The following is a 14,079-nucleotide window of genomic DNA, read 5'->3' as shown; positions in this document are numbered from 1 at the left end:
ATTTTGTCTCTGGCAAGCCCTTCTCATTTCAAGGGAAAAAGGAGGAATAGAAAAAGATTGCATTTACATATTGCTGGCTTTATATCTTACTTAAGCATGGTGTGTTCAATATAATCCATTACTGCTAATAAGCTACATGTGAAATTGCCTCAACTGCATTTTATGCAACAGTAATTCTTTTGGATATTAAATATTTGAATTAGAGTAATTGCTAATTAGCTGCCAGTGCAGAAACTGATCTGTAAGAACATAGCTCCTCTCCTTCCCTTTCTTGCATCTTCCCTTCTCTTTATTTAGAGCTGGCTTCTCCTTGCTTTTTGCACAAATGAGCGGGATCTGCCAACCCCAAAATTAGTGACTTCATGGAAAAGCTTCTATGAATGAAACCTATCACCAAGCAAAGTGCAGAGGCTGTATCCAAATGGCTCCTTCCCAGCAACTGGATGATAGGCAGAAACAGAACAGACTGAGAGCTGATTTTTCCTACCTCTCAAGGCAGTGGTGAGTGGCACTAGCAGCTATGTTCAGCCCAGGAGAAGTGTCACAAGGGATCTGCTTCCCACAGGCAGCCTCTTCAGGCACAGTTCTTTCCTGGCCCCTCTCCAAGCACTATGCCTATCTACTAATGTATCTGGTGGGCTTTCTTGCTCAGAGCCATCTTACTTCTTATCAAGGGCCTGATCTTACAAAATGCTGAGTTGTGCCATCGGTTTCTACTGACTTTCATGGAGGGACCGCACCACACCATAGATTTGGGCCTTGAGACATTTCAAGGAAAGGTTACTTTGATTGGGAACTAGTAGGGGTTAACAGGTGAGTATTAATACACTGGTACTGGACTCCTGGTACGTTATGTTATTCTTCCCTTTCCACCAAACTTGTCCTGATTTCCGCCATGCATCTGGCCTACTGCTTCCTCTCTAAATACCCAGTGATCAAGAAGAAAACGTGTCATTATCATATCAAACATTCGTTTGTACAGGCTGAGAGAGCAGCAGGCCCAGTGAGAGCAGCAGCTCAGCGTGTACTGCTGTATTTGGGCAGGACAAGTCTTCCCTCCTTGGTTAACACAGGCTGATGGGGTGTCACAGCTGTGTGCCTGTGAGGTTTCCCTAGTTATGTCAGCATTGTGTTCAGCCTTGGCATCTTTTTTCACTGGACATTGAAACAGAGATGGAGCAGGGCTGTTGAGTGTTACCCCGGTGGTGTTTCTCTTGGCAGGTTGGTCTCTGTCACTGCCTGTGGATTTGAGGAGCCGTGGCCAGCTCTCAGGGGAGGAGGATGAGCCTGGATGTTTGCATGCTTCAGTGCTGGCACCAAGATGTTCAGAGCCAACAAGTGTACAGCCTGCAAGAGAGATACGAAAACTGGCACCTGCCCTTTGTTCAACAGGTTAGATGATGCTGGCTCACATGACTGAGGCTGCATCCAATACAAAGCTAGAGACGAGGCTATAACCCCAGCCTTCCTGCTCCCCACCCCTCCAGCATTCTTTAGCACCAGGCAGGACAGTAGAATCACTGGGACAATTTGCATCCAGGACGTGCAGTGCTTTCCTCGGCTCCCAGTCCCACAGCCCCTTCCTTTCTGCCATGTTCTCAGCGTGAAACTGGGAACAAAGGGCATCTGGAGGCCGGCAGCGTGGCTGCTCCCTCCTGTCCTCACAGCAGGTGAATGGAGGCACGACTGTTGTGTGTCAGAACTAATCAGTGGTCACAGCTGCCTCTGAGGCTCTGCTGGATTGTTGTGCCCTGGAGAAACCGTGGCACGAGCAGTTGGAATGGGATGCTGCGCTATGTGGAGGCTCGTATTGTGCCAGGCCAAGCAATTAGGGCTCGTCCACTGAATAAAGCAAACTGTGACCAGGCTTCTTGGCACTGTGTGACTATTGTACGGCAGATGGTACACGGGGTATAATGGACCAAGAGAATATTCTGAGTGGGGAAAATGTCACAGCTAAAAATGGCACCACAGCTGACGTGCTCTGGAAGAGCAGAGGCCAACTGAAAAAGCCTTTTATGCAGACAGTGGGTACCAGCAAAAACGAAGACAGTCACAAGACTTTTTCTTTCCTCCCATTCTGAATCAGTCGATATGTCTCAGACTTTTGAATTGTGACCAAGTAAAGATAAGAGGTGAAGACTGCATTTTCTTGTTCTGTTTTTAATATGTGGATACAAATTGAAAATGCAGACTGAGACACCAGCTTTTTCCATCAAGGGAGTTAACATGGTGCCTGACGAATTGCCATGCACTGAGTGGGGTCTGAGACAAAGCCATCAGAGGGCATTATTACTAGAGAACACAAAAACGACCAATTCTATGGATCAATTACAATTTGCAAGGCAGAGGGTAACCCCCAGGCTGGTGTAGGAGATTCAAGAAGGTTGACCAACTGTCCAGTACTCTAGAGGTACTAGAAAATGAAATCTAAAAACTGCAAGAAATGCAGAAAGGCGTGCCAGAACTCAAAATGTGCTGATGTAGAAACTTTGGCAAACATTGTTAGCCAAGACAATGCAGCATTTGAAAGAAGGATGTAAAAACACCCACAGGTTGTATTATTTGCTAGTGGAATGCAAAGGGTATAGGCTGGACTGGAGGGTAGTGAGCTTCAGGAAGAAAGAAAAAATGAATACTGCTTCAACTGAAGCAAATCCCTCCTAAACCACATAGTTGTATTAGCAAAGAGTTGGCCAGTGAGTCACAAGCTGATATGAACCACAAATACAGGAACATCAACACAGACGCAGTGCAGATATGACTGAAGAGAAACAGATAAAGCCTAAGTGATGGTGGTAAGGGATGCAAATTGATAATCTTGGTAAGTTTTGAGTGGACTCTGTTAGTTTGCTGGGTGCAGACGTGGGGAGGATACTGATTGTTACGGGAATCTGGAACTTACCTACTTGCTGAGCTCCTCAGATGAATGTGCCATTAGAGAGGAAGGAGGAAAAAAAAAAAAAAAAAAAAGAGGGTGTGTGTTCACAGACCAGTGGTATTTGTAATAGCACCAGAGACAGCCCTGCTGTCCCATACCATTAGTATAGCTCTCCTTGCCCTGAGGCAGAAGTCTGGGGAGAGACAGGCAAATTGATTACACTGTGAATCACAAAATCAATAGGAGAGTTAACAGCATAGATACCCATTTGCTTATTGTTCTGAGAGAAGGCAGAAATCCAGAATTATCCACTTCATATATGAAATCAAAGAAGTTTAATAAGCATTTAGAAAGGGAGCATTTTTCCATGACCTGGAAGAAAAGTGCTTGAAGAATTCAAACATTCTTTTTAAGCTTGGAGCATCGGCAAAGTTCTGAAAGCCTAAAAAGAGTGCATGCATGCATTTAAACCTTGTGCATTGCTGGGACACTGCTTTTTCAGATAAACTGTGGGACTTGGACCTGCACCGTGGCCCCCAAATGACTGAACGTTGAGATAGGCTTGTTTGTGCACCATTTCCCCTTCTCTCTCTTGAAGTCCTTGTTTTCATTAAAAAAGAGAATAGCTGTGCAGGCAGGGAGAAAGCCAGAAAGGTCATAAAGTACATAAAGCCGTAGGTATTCCCTTGTATTATGGAGTATACTCATCCTGATAGCCTTAAGATGCCACTTGGGATTTCTTGGCTCCTGAGAATTTCACCAGAAAATTCAAAGAACAGTAAAGGGTAAGGGGAGCAAATGTTTCTACAGAGCAGTGCTTTGGCAGCCTGGTCACTGCCTGGGTCTCCTTCTCTCAGAGACAGTGGTGAGATAGATATTCTGCTAAGTGATGCAAGCTCTGGGCAGTCAGGCCTGTGCAGTGTGCGGATGCTGAGGAGCACTGGCTGTGCATGGTTGGGAAGGGAGCAGTGCTGCTCTTTTTGGGAGGTTCCTCTGCAGAGTCCCACATTGCACAGGGGTACGTGGTTGCAGCCAGGAGACTGCACAAGGCAGATCTCTGTGCCTGCTTGGCTCAGGATGATTTCTGAACCAGGAAATCAAGCCAAACAGGTCATCCCCTATCCAGCCTTTTCCCCCTTTTTCCATAAGACCTTTATTATCCTCCTACCCTTGAGTAAATTGTCTTGCCTGGCTTTCTCCCTTCAGTAATGCAAGCTACTACCATATAACTAACACTTGTTATCTGTGTGTGATAAACATTTCCTTCCTTCTCTAGCTTATTGTCTTTAGACTGCAAATATTTGAGGGCAGGTTAGATTTCCTGTATGTTTACATGGTACTTAGAACAGCAGAATCCAAATTTGGGCTGAAACTATTAGGATTTAGTCACTCTTATTTATTATTTATAAAAGATAAGTTCTACTGGTAAATTCTCTGTAAAAAGCACTGCTTCCTCCACTGGCCTTGGTTCCTGCTGTGCCTCATTTGCATTGAGGATGTATTGGAGGAAATTGCTCTGCACACAACATGGAGTAAATTGCACTTTATTATACCCTTATTCAACATTTCTCTCTCTCTCTCTCTCTTTTTTTTTTTTTTTTTTTTTTTTTTTTTTTTTTTTTTTTTTTTAAATTTCTCCCTTTTCTGTTAAGCCCTCACACAAATGTGGACAATTCATATTATTTTTCTTATATGAGCAGTAAGAGCCTTCCCTGTCATCTTGTTCTACTGACTAGTGAGTTCAAACAGTTTCACATCACTCTTCACATACAGCTCAGCTGAGCAAGTCATCCAGCCTCTTCCCTTCAGCCATTTGCTCCCATCTCAGCAAGTTCTTAGTCTAAAAAAGATCCTAAATTGCATTAATTGGTCTGTGAGATGACATATAATGCAGCCTGGTTTGTGAGGTTGCACAGAAAGAGGGGAAACCTCATTCACTGTAAACAAATGTTCTAATATCTTTTAGCCAGGTGGTGCTTACAGATATTTGTGCAAAGAAAGCACGTGTGCCCTGTAGATCCAGTCCCAGTGCTTATTTCCCAATTTTGGCCCATGTTCCCTTCAGAAAGTAGGCGTGAGAGGAAGAGGAGCCCAGCTGAAGAGAAGAAGTGAGAAATTCGAGGAGAGGAGAATTATGTTTCTATTAGTCTATGGCATGTATGAGAAAAAACACGGAGGCTGGTGGGCTTTTGCTTTGGTTCCAAAAAAAAAACAAAAGCAAAAACAAACCAACCCAAAAAAACCCCTACTGTAGAGTCTTTAACCAGGAGAGAAGCACGGGTAGAGTAAATCATTGCCTAGAGGGTTGATCTGGTCAAGGATCCTCACTATGAAATGAACACAAAGGTCAATAGTGGTGCAAGACAACATAAGTGCTCCTGCTATCTCTTCTCCAAACAATGAGCTTTGTTCCCTAGAGTTACCTGGACAGTAAAGGATTTTCATTTCTGTCTGACTCAAGGATCTTGATGTAACATACCATACAGTAGTGTGAGGCTCAAACTCCTAATCAGTATAAATAGTGAGGATTGCTCACTTGGCATAACTTGGCTTTAGCTCTCAAGAAAGCTTCCATTGTCTTGCTTCGAGTTCCTCAAGTCCCTACGAAGAAAAGTTTCTCAGTTGGCCTTAGAGTAGGGAACACATGCAGTAGAAGAAAGACAAAAACTCAATTTGGACACCAGCAGAAGAGAAACTAAAAAAGGAGCACGGAAATAAAGCTTTGTGTGCAATGTCAACTCTCTATGCTATCTTCCCAATATGCAGCCCACTTTCTTTGTTTTGTTTTACTTCTTGGAGCCCTGGTTCAGGCTGTTGTATTACAGACTCAGTTCTCATTACCAGGAATACAACATCAGTTCCAAATCCTCTGAGTTGCAGAGCATGAAACAATGGCATGATTGTGAGACCCCTGAATGGAAATTTTACTGTGAATCTATTTTAACCCATTTTTGGAGGAGGAGGAAGGTTTGACAGGAGGATGATGTTTGGTTATATTATGAAGAAGCTGCATAATTCCCTTCCTTCTCTTCCCCCACTTACAGTTCTTGTAGATGAAGAGGTGAAAAATGTACCAGATTACCTGGAGCTCATGGGGGAAACCTGTCTAGGATTTCTTGATTTAAAAACTGCTGGACTTTTTGTATTGCAACAGAAATACTTTACAAAACTCTGTTGTGTTTAATGTGCTTATAATTTTAAGGATGCCCTAGATATAATATACAGTAGATAGATAAAATAGATATAAATTAAATTTTTGGACACAGCAGACAAGAATGCATGCATGTAATGACTGTTAGGATTTGCAGGATAGAAATCTAAGTCAATAGGTGTGTTAGAAATAATTAGAGGAGAGGTCTGCTCGTCTGAGAAACCCCACAGAACTGCAGACTCAAAAGCAAAAAAGATAAAAGCAACTGTCTTTTGAACTTTTCAATTTTTTTTTTTTTAATTTTATTTTATTTTATTGCTTGTACATCTGTGTGTGAGATGGCTGTGAGACCATTTTAATGCATTTTTGGAAGGAAGGTCAGTTTTAAACTTGAAGTTTTCTTTCTTGCTTGCGTTTATTTTCCCCTTTAGGGTGTACAGGTGTTCGTTTGCTGTCTCTGTACCTGCTCATATTGCAATCTTCCACGGCAGCGCTTGGGGCAGGGGTGCAGCAGCAGCAGCCTGGCTGTGGGTCAGGCTGTGGCAAGCAGCACACAAGGCGGTACCTGGCAGATACCAGGTACCATTTGTTCCCACCTCTGCTTTGAAACAGGCAGTGCCAAGGCTCTAGCCAGCATCCCTTCATTTGGACCATGTGGGTTTGTGAAAATAGCAATTTAATGTGCCTGGCTGAAAACCATAATTTAGTAGAGAAGTATTTCGGTGTTCTTACTGCATTATGCCAATGTAAAGAATTCTGGCAGTTCTAATAATAACCTTTCTTTACATAGCTTAACAAAACCCCCAAGTCTTTCTTTCTATTTTTTTTTTTTTTCCAGACAGTTCCTAATCTTAAACTATGTAATGCAGCTTTCAAGAGAAACTGTTTCTATTTTTCTACTGACTAAAAGAATCAATGTTCTTTACTGTGAGACCAGTCTCTAAATATGTAACTCCTGAAAGGTTAAAGTTTATTTCTTATACGAAAAAGCAAATTCAGATCAATAGTCCAAATTTCGGAGGGTTTTTTTTAATACTAAATTTTAAAGATCAGGATTGTGGAGAAGTAGGAGAATATGAACTAACAGGATTTCAGGGGAGGCTTTTGAACTCTGAATTTGGCATTCATTACCACTGTCCAAATTACTAAAGTTTTTCTTATTTTGAACCATTTATTTATTTATTTTGTAGTTGAATTATCATAACATTAGGAAACACATTAATCACACATCTGTTATCAGAGTGGTTATATCAAAGTCTGATTTCAGTAATTTTAAAAATCAGAGCCTGTAAGTGAAGTCTGTAGTATCTGTTTTCATCTGGATAAAAAGCAGCACTCTTTTTTGAAGAGAAATTGATCTGACTGCACACTTGGATACCAATTAGGAAGAAATTCTCACTGCAAAAGCACAAGAAAGAGTGGGCGGAAGGTTGTACATCTCTTTAAAAAGAAACTGTAAAGATACCCTTTTTACAGTCATGTTAAATTTGCCATTTGAATCAAAGAATATCTGAAGAGAGATGTCTGAACACAGGCTTTTGGGTGTGGGGAAGGAGCACCAGGAAACAAGCCATAATTGATGAAAAGGTGCTCTGCAGTCTGCTAAATGTTAATGCAATGCATTTGTTACAGGTGAAGGTGTGATATGCAGAGCTTTTGTACTCATTTATGTATTTTTGGTAGAGAGCTTGTTTCCTTCTAAAACAGCTGCAGCTACTGTAACCCTGTGTAAAAGGTATCATTAGCTTAAAAGCAACTTGGTATAAAGTCAGATCCATCTTGCCCATCCTGCGTGAGACTTCGGTATTTGAGTCTCAGGTGGGCTCTGCGGTGCTGCCTTCATCTCCAGCCTTGCGTGACTGCAGTGGAAGAGAGGTCACAGTGTTATGGTGCATCTGTGTTAGGTTTTGGAGCCAAGGGATCTCTTGCTAGAAGGGGATTTCCTCTCAGTAACTTCATACTATGGCCTTTCCTCCATCTTGCACTTGAGAATCAACTTTGTGCCTTGCCGTGTGATGTGACTGGTGAAGCCCAGTGTGCTGGAGTGAAAGGAGGTGGGAAAGGTGCCCATGGGCTCCGATGGACCAGCTAAATTGTGTGGGTGGCTTGGAAGCAGTTGTCCATGGGCATACTCCTGTCCTTGGGGAAATACAGGGGTATTCAAGCTAACTTTATCCTTTTTTCTAAGTTTTGTTGTTTTGGGGGTGTTTTTTGTCTGTACAAAGAGAGTTGTACTTCATTACATCATGATTTTTGCATGTATGCAAGTCATGGCTAAATCCCTTGCTTCTGTATCATAAAATTGTCCCTTGCTGCTGACAAGGCAATGGGCAAGACTTCTTTGCCTTAAGTGACCTGAAGGAGGTTGCTCTGCACCCTCACTCTTTGGGACTCTTCCAGCTCCTGTTCCCCCAGCTCTGGCATGTTGGACTGGCCCTTCAGCTAGGAAAGAGGCACAGCTCCCTTGAACTCGGGGGAGCTCTACCAACCTGTGCAAATGGCAGATGTAATCCATTATTGTTAGTGTTCCCAGATGGTGAAATGTGTCCAGATGCTGTTACTGTAGGCAGGGAAGAAGAAGCCATAGTTTTGTCCTTAATCTGTATCTTTGTAATGCTATGGAGGGGGGAAAAGGTGAAGAAGCATCTTACCTCCTTTCACTTCTTCTAGTATTTACTCATGGATGTCACAAGCTGTCATTTTCTAGTTTGTGTGAAAAGTGACAATTAATTCCCTTCCCCCCTTTGCAACCTTGCCAATGTATTTGCTGCATGCAGATATAGATTTGTGTTCATTTCCCTAGCAGATGTCACAGTGATTCAGTGCAAAATCTGCTTGGGGACATGGTGATAATTGAACTGTCCTCCAGGAAGGGGAGATGACTGCATGGGTGTTTTCTGCTTCCGTTACAATTGTATAGCTTTTTATTCCAAAACCTCAATTCAGAGCTTTAGTTTTCCATTTTTTCCCAAGCAGGCTGGGTGAGATGTACTGACATCCAAGATGATGTTTGAACTGTGCATTACCTAACCTGTTTAAGAACTGACTTTATATGCAATGCCATTGTGAAGTGACAGTTGTTTGATATTTAGATGTAAGAAAGCATCTATGAGTGGAATGTAAAGACTACCGTTACTTCTAGTAAAGTTTAATTAAGTGCTGGCTCCTGATATTCAAAATTTACTGAGAACACTTATCCTTTCTTTCACTTTTGCATCCAATTTACATGTAAAAATAATTCACTGTCAAGGAAGTGGCTCAAGAAGGTTTGGTGTTCCTGTTATGACAACCCAGGGGCACCACTTCCCACTTCAGAGTACAAGTTGATTATATAGCTGCAGCAAAATAATACAGGAGCCAAATTAAAAAAGAGTAAAAAGCAGTAACTACCTGCTCACATTGCTGCTGCTATGCAATTGTTTGATAGCTGTTTAATTTATGTGTGCAGCTGTGATATGCAATCTCCTGTTTGTGTGCATGCTTGGTGCCTGTATACTCTTCCAGGAGTTCCCGACTGCCTGCTATTTTCTGTTGTTACGAGTAGATGTTTACATGCAGTGCATCTCCAGCTGGTTCTTGACCAAACCTTCTCAGAGCTTGTGGAAATACCCTTCCTTTAATAAAGTTAATGTCAGTAGAGATTGTCATCTTCAACCATTTTGATATCCTTGGCACAAAGGAAATGCTGTTTCCTCCCTCTGGAGGATTAGACAGCATTAAAGCTGCTCCATCTGTGAAGAATAACACACTGCTGGGTGGCTGTTTTTCCTCCCCTTCCCCCCTTGAAAGAGTTACTGCTCCAGAGGGGTGCCTGCAAGAGGAGAGCTGTACTCCAGACTGCCTCACATCTGCTTAGTTCTTTTTGCTCTGTCTGCAGAATGCCTGCACCCAGAAATCAGTTTCTTCTCCTGCTGTTTGGAGAGGATGCTCCTGTGCTGGTATCCCACTGCTCATCCCGGCGCTGTGCACTGGCAGTGGCAATACTGAGTCTGCCCCTGTTGTTATACTGGGTGCCCTCCCACTCCTGTTTGCTGGGGCTAGGGAGCAGTGTGGATGCCAGGGTGCATTCGAGAAGCTTTTGACCCTGTGTGTCAGCACTTTTTTGCATTATTGACAGGTTTCCCAACCTGTCTGGGAAATCTGACAGACGCCTTCCGGCTCCGCAGGGTGTTGAGCACACCAAACCTTCTAGTGACCGAGGGGGCAGATCCCTCTCCTTTCTGGTAGGCTGGCTGTTGAGAGGCTGATATGCCAAACACCTTCTCAGCTTATTTTGCAATGTGTGTATCCTTCTCCAAACGATGGCTGGATGATCCTCACACACCCATCAAATGCAAATCCCTTCAGCTACTTTCCTCCATGCTGATTTCCTAAGTCCATTTGCTGAAATGGTCCTGACAGCAAATCACCTAGGCAGCTTTTCCAGGTCCAGGACCTGAACACCTTTTTCACAAAAAGTAATGTGAAAAACTTGGAGAACTGAAGGTACCCTTTTTTTGGACATATGAAATCGTATTTTGGACATACAAAATCCCACTGTCCTACTCAGAATCTCCCCCAGGTCTTCAGCATACCTACCACTTCCAGGGAATTCAGATACTTTGCATCACAGGAGATTTGTTTGTGCCTTGGTGGCTCACAGAATTGTGGGTGCAGAGGTGTTTGTGTGGCTTCTGGTGTGAACAGCTCACTTACAGGAGTTACCCTATGGGAGGGTAGGAAATAAAAGGGTGGGAGGAAATTGAAGGAAAGGCCAAGGAGCTGAAAGGGAGGCTCAGGGGTCACATTTCAGATCAGAGGAACACAGTCCTCAGTGTGGAGTGATTTGTGTTTATCTGCATCTCAATAAAGGACAATCTGTCAGGCTCAACGTGATCCTTTTGGGCAGGATTTTCCAAAGGGCTGAAGTGTGTTCCCTTATCTCTCCCTGCTGTTGTGGAACTTGCTCCTGAGATATGTAGTGGCTGTTACATTTAGGAAATATACCTGCAATTTGAGATGGAAAAGTGCTGTTCTGATATAGTCACCGGAACAGAATAAAGGAGTTGTCATCTTACCTTCTTGCATCAACAGAACAAGGAAAACAAAAGAATGAATGCCCTTTTAGACAAAAGAGAGTAGTTTTTTTAATCCAGCTGTCTGCACAAAGTGAATCCCACTCTGGAGGTCTAGAGGGCATCTAAAAACCAAAATAAATTTCTGACCACTGGGGGAGTTGCAGGGACTTTCAAAGTAAAATATTTAATTTCTGTCCCTATGACCTCTTATTCACTGGGATTGCAAAACTGCCCTCGTATTGGAGATACTTCAGTGGAGAGGAATTTGCAGCTGGGGTTGAATTTGTTTCCTGTGGCAAAAGAGACTGCTCTGCTCTGGGGAAGATCAACGTATTCCGAATGGTACTGCAAAAGTTTTTCACTCTCTGCAGCAGATGAGCAAACCCAGCCCCAAAGTGGGAGGCGAAATGATGAAGCTGCATCATTTTGACAAATGGTGGTGCTGAACCATAGCTAAGGACAACTGCTATGTAACAGTTCATACATGAAGGAAGGGGAAAAGAGAAATGAAGGATAAAGACAGATTAAGGAAGGAGGGAAACAATGGGTTAAAAGATACTTGCAGTGGTAGAAAGAAGGGAAAGGTATTGATACTGGGGAATAAACAAGGCTGAGCTGGATGGTGAGGGAGAAGTAGAGATGACAGACTTGAGGAGTGGGAAGCAGAGGTGAGATCTGCATTGCAATCCAAAGTGTTTATTAAGCTCTAGGAGATGTGAGGCATTGGGTCTGGTACTGCTGCAGCATGGTTGTGCCAGGGAGGCTTCAAAACCTGCCCTATGTGACTGACTTTGGTTTCACAGCCTTGGTGTTGCTGCTGCAGGCTGCTCTTGGGCACCAGGGTGGAAATGCAGGGATGTGGCTCTGCAGCTGGGTGCTCCTGCAGGTTATGGCATGGGAGAAGGCAGGAGAGGGATCACAGTTGATCACTACTTCTTCTCCTGACATATAAAGCTGGGTGCTAAAGAAGACTCTGCTTCACTCCTACACACAATGTGCTCAATCATTCCATTTTTAATGTAACAGGAAGCACTGAAAAGTATGATTCTGCCAGGACAGAAAATCTAACTATTAATGCTGGGAGAGGGAAAAAAGGGGGCTTTGTACACAGGAAGCATTTCACTTGTACAAATCTAAGAGAGATATTTTAAATTCAAGTATTTTAGAGGTTTGAATTTCATATATATATGGAAGGCACACTTCAAGTGTGGACACTTGGGATCTTGCAGACATCAAATTCAGATTTGTTAGACTGACAATTATTTCTGTATCTAGATACTTCATAAGCTCATATTTTCTGGCACAAGGTAAAATAGGCTATAACCAGCCTGAAAAGAAAACTAAAGAGGAGGGTATAAAAAACATTTCCCATTTCTCCTGTCATTGCTTGTAGGCAGTCAGATGTGGTTAGGAAGCAAATAGACAGTGCAAAGGCCTTTCTTAATATCTTGCTAATGAGACTTGGCTGTGGAAGGGCCTGTCCTCATCTCTGGGCTTTCCAGCTGTCTCCCTCTTGGCTGCCAGTCTGCCTTCACATCTCAGAGCCAGGAGGTCCCCTTTGGTTGCCCATCCCTGTCTTTCTTTTTCTCTAGATAGAGACTATGATTCTGCCTTTTCTCTTTGCACTTGAGCTGTTCATCATGATAATGAGATCCCAAATCTTCCTGTAGGTACCTGGTCTACTCAGCCCTGTTTGGAAGCTCATTTTGAATAGGTGTTTTTTTCCCTCATCCTCTGGGCCATGCGTTTACTTGAAATGTCTGTTCTGTTTCCCTCTATTAATCAATTGGCACTTATAAGAAATGGGATTTGTGCTGGAAATCAAAGGGAAAGGTTTCTTCGGATAGGTGATGCTTGAAGGAACGCTCTGAGATCTCTGACAGAAGCTCAGGATTTTAATGGTGTGTGTTCAGCAGCTTAAAATAGGTTATGAGTGAATTTCCTGCCTGCTAACAAGATTAGTAAGAAGCAAAGTCTGTGGTTGGAGGGCCTTCAGCAGTCACCTGGTTGTCTGCACAGAGCTGTGCTCCAGCCCGCACACACCAGGTACCTTTGCACCACAGGAGATGACTCACTGCAGGGTGTCACAAAGCATCGGTCAGGAGCATTGCCTGGGACCAGGAGGCACATGGAGACCCTTTCCTGCTGAGCTGGAATGTGCCAAATGCGTAGAGTAGCCGTGCTACGTGAGGGAAGGGTTGTGGAAATTGCCAGCTTTAAGCAACTCTTCATGGCTCTCTCACAGAAAGTGAGCAAGACACATGAATACCCTGAACCAGACCCACAGGAACTTCACTACCTGGAGTTTCTTGTTTGTACTTACATTTTCATAGGGCCTCCTGCCTTCATCTGTCACTTTTGCATTTGGTATCATGAGCAGCATGAGCTGATGGCAAGAAACCTGTGAATGTTAATTTACCAGTGAGAAATCTACTGATACAGTTAAATAGCCACAAACATGGAACCAGTCTGAACATCAAGCACACTACTGAAAAAATGAGATGTATTCTTGCACGTGGCTGACGTTATTTGAGAGTCAGAGGTGGTTCTTTAAATAAATGCTTTAAATGTGGTTTGCATAGATGTCTAAATATAAAGAATAAAAGATGAGGGTGGGTGTTTTTGTACTGAATAGCAATGATGTTATCCACACCGGTGCAAAGCGTTAGTGAATTGTCAGGCTGGGTAGAGGAGAATGGCACTTGCATCTCATTTTGGCTCTCACGAGCCAATACCTCTTGTCTAAGGCCTCATTTTGAGTACAGACTAACACCTTTGCATTTGATCCTGGGGCCATTGAAACTGACGTGAGGCTGCTTATCAGGGAAAGCAGATAGCAGGACTGGGAACCTAGGTGGATGTATTGAACTTAAAAGGGTGCAGTACAGGGTTTTTCCCTGTTCAGGTATGAAGCACCGTAAAAGGGATCTTCCTTATCATTCAGCAGCAGATCTGAGGAAGAGGCTTACATTACTCTGTTATTTTCTAAA

At 43.1% G+C, this 14,079-nt stretch overlaps 1 protein-coding gene across 1 annotated transcript in view; it reads left to right on the top strand.

Annotated features, from left to right (window-relative positions):
- The window catches only part of METTL6 (methyltransferase 6, tRNA N3-cytidine), a 39,432-nt gene that overhangs the window by 19,990 nt on the left and 5,363 nt on the right, over nucleotides 1–14,079 (top strand). The window contains exon 9 of the transcript XR_009208377.1: nucleotides 1,222–1,392. The gene's annotated coding sequence lies outside the window, so the exon portion shown is untranslated. The remainder of the gene's footprint in view (nucleotides 1–1,221; nucleotides 1,393–14,079) is intronic.

The sequence above is a fragment of the Hirundo rustica genome, chromosome 1 (genome assembly GCF_015227805.2).
Source record: "Hirundo rustica isolate bHirRus1 chromosome 1, bHirRus1.pri.v3, whole genome shotgun sequence".
Lineage (NCBI taxonomy): Eukaryota > Metazoa > Chordata > Aves > Passeriformes > Hirundinidae > Hirundo > Hirundo rustica.
Note: the sequence above shows the minus strand (reverse complement) of the source record. Positions and strands in the feature narration are given on the sequence as shown.